The following is a 6,943-nucleotide window of genomic DNA, read 5'->3' as shown; positions in this document are numbered from 1 at the left end:
AGAGGTGAACTGGTCCAAGATACTGAAAGCATCTTGGCCTCTCTGCTAATTTCTCTATATAAAATATGTTATATATATAATATATATATATTATGAGACAAGTAATCATTTAGAGACCCAATAGCTTGTATATCACTAGGGGATGAAACTAATCCCATTGGAAAACTGAGAACCAGCTGCTTGTGATGTCAGCTACAGCATGAGACTCACACAGGCCCTCAAATTGCATGGACAGATGGGAATTCTGATGTAACACCACATGGTCAAAGCCCCGAAGTGCATTAGCTATGTAATCATTGTATCTTTTATTTTCTTCCTCTGTGTACTGCACCCTTAAATCTCTGAGTATTCTGGAGTTGGCCCACACAGACAATGTGTCTATGCTTGATTTTTTAGTTGTGTTTTACTTTCCCGTATGATAATTAATTCAGTGAACACACACTGTGCCGTCTCATGGAGACTTTAGTTGTCTTAGTTTTAAGTTCTCTTAATCTAAACTAAATGTCATTGTGACTAAAATTATGTTTGTACTTTGTGTCTGGAAAAAACATAACTGTATAATTATGATCATTAAATTAACTTCTAAAGAAAAACATGCAGTCTGTGAAAATATAGAAGATACAGAATTAACTTTTGAAACTATGTATAAGGTTGCATTTCCTTTAGGGAAAATAATACCAACTAATATTTGAATGGAAAAACATTTGAAACAGAAACATTATTTTGTAAAGGAAAATTGATTTTGAAATTGATAATTTTTTAAAAACTTTCACTTATTAAAAGTATATTACTAAATTGATTACCAAAGTTAGTGCACTTAATGAAATAAATATTATTTTTTTAAAATGATTTGAAGATTATAAAAACAGTTAAAGGTTGGGGTTGTGTGGGAGGGGAAAGAATGTATACTGCTTGTCACCTTGTAAACATGATAGTGGTGGATTGGATTAAGATAATGCTGTTATTGGTTTAGTCCTGCCATCAGTTCCACACAGACAAACACAACTGTGAAGGCAGAGTCACAGTGAATTCATGTGGATTTAATTGCCAGATCTGGGCCACGAAATCTTATTGCTCAAGTTGTCATTGATAGTTTATTGATTTAATAGAATTACAAAACACCAGTTTCTGAAAAAGTGACCAATAACTTCACAGGGAAGATTCACTTTTGCAGCCTGAGACGTAAATTGACATGTTTAAAGTCCAGCATATCGGAAAATGTGTAGAGCAGTACTATGAACTGAATGATTGGTGTATCTGGGACACACCCGCCAGTACAGATACACAGAGCAGCTTATTTAGATTGGCTACACCCATAGGCTGCCTACTGTACAAAATAATGTCATTATTATGAATGCCTGAGAGAGAATTTGGATGCATATAAAAAGTGGAAGCAGCTGGTGTTAATGGTGATAAATACAAAGTGGACCTGATCCTACTCCAATTGAATTAATGGGAACTTTGCAATCAACTTCAATAGGAGAACTGGACCTAGTGTTTTTCAAGTCCACTAGGTTGCACTTTGTTATAGACCTACCAGAAAAAGAAAATAAATAAACTCAGCTTTGGTCTTTAGTTACAGCCAGGTCTCAAAGCAGTCAGCAGGGGCTGTGACATAATCCACAAGGCAGTGACTTAAACAATGTGTGCTTCCTCATAAGAGCAATAGCATGAGGTATGAATTCCTGCTGTCAGTCATCACATCAGGGGTGGAGCTAGCCTACATTGCTCCCTGTTAAACAGGCAGGAAGCACTACATGCAGTCCATTCAAACAGTGTTCTAGCCCTGCCCCAACAAACCATGGCTCTTTCAAGCTAAGGCTGTCCCCTCATTGATTCCCCCAGACAGAGATATTACCTAAGCCCCTCTGTGCAGAGATCAGTAGTGAAATTATTAGGTGAATAATTATAAACATACTGCTGTAGAGAACAATCTACATGTTTTAAATGTTTTTGATTTACTTTGATATTACAGTATTTCTTTGTGAAAGTACCTCCAGATGTTAATATCCCTTTACAAAATTGTACTCCTCTACACTCAGGTGTGTGCTACTTAACAAACAAAAACAAAAAAACAACAACAACAAAAAGTGAAGACATGATATCTGTATGCTCCTGTGTAAATGATCATATATAGGATTTTTGTGGTTGTTTTCAAAACAGTTGGTTTTTATGGCCATGTGCATTGGTGAGAAGTCTCTCTTATTCCTCATATCTAATCATCAACATTCAGCAGTAATATTTTGTTCACATATACAAACATAAACAGAGATGTTTCATTGGTGTTTTTGGACCCAATCCTGATAGTATTGAAGCCATTTTGAATTTTGTCATTGACATCAAGGGGAACTGGATCAGGCCCTATAATGCTCAATATTTTATATAAAATTGATTATGTGATTGATAGAAAAAAGAAAAAAATGTTTTAAACAATTCCAGAAGGCTGCCATATCCCATTCTGATTTTCTCCAGATTCCGATTTTATTGACATTGTCATTTAATTTATAAATGTCTTCGAATTTAAACGTTTTTCAAAACTACTTTTACATAGTTTTATCTTGATATTAGAGTTTTTAAAAACTAAAATGCAAAGAATAACTCCTCAAAATATCAAAGTTCAAATTCTTATCAGACATTTCCTTAGTAATTGTTACATTGTGAGTGTCCTGTAGATGTTTTCTTTTTTGTGAAGTAGGTTCTTAGCTAAACAGATATTCATCCACCATGAAAATAAGTTAGAAACAAAAAAGCCACTTGGGTGGCTCTGCTGAGTGCAGAACAAACAGCTGCCAACATTCTGCTGGCTGTTTGAAACTGACTGGGAGGGTGATCAGAAAGTCTGCTTCAAAAGAATTATTTTCCAATACAATTTAACATTTTAAGACTTTAGAACTGAATTCAAATAGAAAGATTCTTTTCTTCAAAAACAGGAACACATAACTCCTCACCCCCCCCCACCGTGCCCCCCCCCCCAAAAGCCAGGTCTTTCAGAGTGTTTTGTAATATTTAATTTCCTAATCAGCACTAGTTGCTTTCAAAAAGTAATGGACACACAAATCATTCCATTCAAGTTCAGATAGAAAGGTGGAATGACATCTGTGCTGAGATGAGGTCCAATTCATAGTGTATATACTGTAATATTAATTTACTGAGTCACGTGACTAAGCCAATTACAATCCATTATTTTAAAGCTTATTCAATAATGACTACTTATACCGCCTAACTGAAAACAAAACTAAAGTGATCATGAAATTAAATTCTGACAATCAAAATAAAGTATACATTCTAAACAGTAAAGGAATGTGGTAGCCATCTTGAATTTGGCAGCCATCTTGGGGTAGTTTAAATAACTTCATATCCAGGAATAATAAATAGATCACATTTTACAAATGTGAAAGTTTTGGTGCTTTTAAACCTGAACAGCAAGTTTTGAAATTGTCAGTCATTTCAGGAATTCAAAGAAAGATAGGGCAATCTATCACTGATGTGTTACTATGAGAAGAAATTAGTTCAAACATTGTTGAACTCTATGCTTGCAAAAAAAAGTTGTTAAAATTAAAGTAAACTACTAGTATAAACCTGCTTACAAGATAACGAGCTAAAGACAGAATATAAAATCAGTGTTGCCAACTCTTGTGATTTTATTGAATGTCTCATGCTGTTTGGTATTTTTCTTAAAGGCCCAACTGCTGGCTGGAATCATGTGATTGCATGATAAACTCGACTTTTTTTTTAAAGTATGTTTCTATCCCTCATGGTTATAGAAAATATAATTTGAAAGACCCTAAAGGCTCAGTAGCTATAAGGCAAATAAAAAACACTCAAAATGTAGTATTTAAAAGAAAAGCATGATTTTAAACTACGCTTGTGATTTTGAGGACTTGACTCATTATATTATATTATATTATATTTTATATTATATTATAGTGGCACCTAGGAGCCCCAGACATGGACCATGGACCCCATTATGCTAGCTACTGTACAAACAGAACAAAAAGACAGTCTTTGCCCCAAAGAGTCTACAATCCAAGTATAAGACAAAAGCCAACTGGTGGATACAGACAGACAGACAAAAAATGGAGCACAAGAAAACAATGAGACAGTGCTGGTCAATGTGATAGGTTGTGATCTCAGCACATCATCTGCTTCATTCTTAACTCTTAAAGGAGTTTTAAGAAGGGATTTATAGCTTCATAGATTGCAAGGCCAGAAGGGACCCCTGATCTACAGGCCATAGAACTTCCCCAAAATAATTCCTAGAGCAGAGATTCGCAAACTTTTTGGGCCGAGGGCCACATCTGCGTGCGGAAATAGTATGCAGGGCCAGGACAGGGCGTTGGGGTGCGGGAGGGAGGGAGCGTGGGGTGTGGGAGGGGGTGGGGGTGTGCAGGAAGGGGCTCAGGGCAAGGGATTGGGGCAGAGGAGGGGTACGGGGTGTATAAGGGGGCTCAGGGAAGGGGGTTGGGGTGCAGGAGGGGTGCGTAGTGCAGGAGACGGCTCAGAGCTGGGGGTTGGAGTGCAGGAGGGGTGCAGGGTGCAGCAGGGGGCTCAGGGCAGGGGGTTGGGCTGCACAGGGGTGCAGAGTGCAGCAGGGAGCTCAGGGCACGGGATTGGGATGCAGGAGGGGTGTGGGGTGTACAAGGAGGTTCAGGACAGGGAGTTGGGGTGCGAGGTGCAGGCAGGGGGCTTAGGGCAGGGAGCTGGGGGTCGGGGTACAGGAGGGGTTCAGGCTCCGGCCCCGCTTACCTCATGTGGCTCTGGGGTGGCAGCGGCGTGCACTGGGGCCAGGGCAGGCTCCCTGCATGCCTGCCCTGTCCCCGGCCCCGCGCCACTCCAGGAAGCGCTGCAGCCCCTGGGGAAGGAGGGGGCAGAGGGCTCTGCGTGCACTGCTCTTACCCGTGCCTCCGGGTACCTCCCCCAAAGCTCCCATTGGCTGTGGTTCCCTGTTCCCGGCCAGGTGGTGCCTGGAAGCAAGGGCAATGCATGGAGCCCTGTGCTTCCCCGCCCGGGGGCCGCAGGGATGTGGTGCCGGCGCCGCCACGGGCCAGATCCGGCCCATGGGCAGTAGTTTGCCCACCCCTGTCCTAGAGCATACCTTTTAGTGAAACATCCAATCTTGGTTTTAAAATTGCCAGTGATACAGAATCCACCAAGACTCTTAGTAAATTGTTCTAATAGTTAATTACCCTCACTTTTAAAAATTTCCAGTATGAATTTGTCTAGCTTCAACTTCCAACCATTGGATCATGTTATAATACCATTCTATGCTCAGTTGAAGAGCCCATTATCAAATATTTATTGTTCCCCATGTAGATAGTTATAGACTGTAATCAAGTCACCCCTTACTAGTTTCTTTGTTAAACTAAACAGATGGCCTCCAGGAGATCAATCATTGTAAATCATGTTTTCTGATCCTTTAATCATTTGTGTGGCTCTTCTCTGAACCCTCTCCAGTTTATCAATGTCCTTCTTTAAAGGAGTATATTGAGGTACCTGAAAATTCTAGGGTTTTTTTTGTAGATAATGGGGGGGGGTGCCCAAATTTATAATCCAAAGGGGGATTCTGCTCAAAAAGTTTGAAAACCACTCAGGGTGCAGGCAGGTGGTAGCTAGGGACTGTGTGCAGGCAGGGGGATAGCTCAGGGTGCAGGGAGGGGCTACGTCCAAGAGGGTGCTGCTGTGGGGCTGGCTGTGTGCTGCTCAGTCCCTAGTTGGCATAGTGGGTGCAGTTCCGCGGGACAGAGGCTGGGTAAGAGGCATGCTCTTCACGCCTGGGAACATGATGGGCAGAAGGAGGGGGACACCCCAATATCAGCTTCTGCCTGGTTTTGCATAGCAGAACAGGAGGCAGGCTCCCAGTACCAAACAGCGTGGCCAGTTGCAGCTCCATGGCAGAGGGTGGTGGAGGAGGCAGAGGCAAAGTGGTGGCTACAGATGGCAGTGCCACAGGACAGTGGGGGGGAGGAGGGGCAGCAAACTTCACCCCAATGTGGTACAAAACTTGGGGGGGTCCCCCTGCCCTCCCTAAATGTGGCGCCTGCTGACATCACTGTCAATAAGAAATATCCTAAAGTGAATGAGAGTTTATAAGTATAGTGATGATAGGCTATGAAGGGCCTGGAAAATGAAGACAAGAAGCTTATGTTTGTTGCAATGGCAAAAGGGGAGCCAGTAGAAGGACACAAAGAGAGGGGTGACATGGTCAAAGTGCCAAGCTAGGACAGAGGTGGGTAGACTACGGCCCGTGGGCCGGATCTGGCCCATCAGGGCTTTGGATCCGGCCCACAGGATTGCCACCTCTGTGGTGCTGCGGGCCCCACACCGCTTCCGGAAGTGGCCGGCACCATGTCCCTGCTGCCCAAAGGGTTGGGGGGGCAGAGGGCTTTGCGTGCTGCCCTTGCCTGCAGGCACCGCCCCCTGCAGCTCCCATTGGCCAGGAACGGGGAACCGCTGCCACTGGGAGCTTCGGGGGAAGTACCTGCAGGTGAGGGCAGCGCATGGAGCCCTCTGCCCCCGCCTCCCTGAGTGACTGCAAGGACGTGGTGCCAGTCGCTTCAGGGCCAGGGCAGACAGGCAGTCTGCCTGCTGTGCTTCTATATCTTGGGAAATTTCCCACAATCTGGGAATTTGTGAGTAAAATGTTTTGAATGAAAATTCCCAATTTCCCAAGTTGAAACATTTTACTCACAAATTCCCAGGTTTTGGGAAATTTCCCAGGATATAGAAGCACTGTAAAAAACTTTATCTGGGAATTTTTCACCAGATTTGGGAAATTTTTAGCACTACGTTGGGAAAAGTTGGCATCACGATATAGAAGCACTGTCTGCCTGAGCCCCGCTGTGCGCCGCTGCCACCCCAGAGCTGCTCCAGATAAGCAGCGCCGGGCTGAAGCACACAACCTGAACTCCTCCTGCACCGCGCACCTCCACCCCCTGCTCTGAGC

This window comes from Chrysemys picta, chromosome 2, assembly GCF_011386835.1.
Source record: "Chrysemys picta bellii isolate R12L10 chromosome 2, ASM1138683v2, whole genome shotgun sequence".
NCBI lineage: Eukaryota > Metazoa > Chordata > Testudines > Emydidae > Chrysemys > Chrysemys picta.
Note: the sequence above shows the minus strand (reverse complement) of the source record.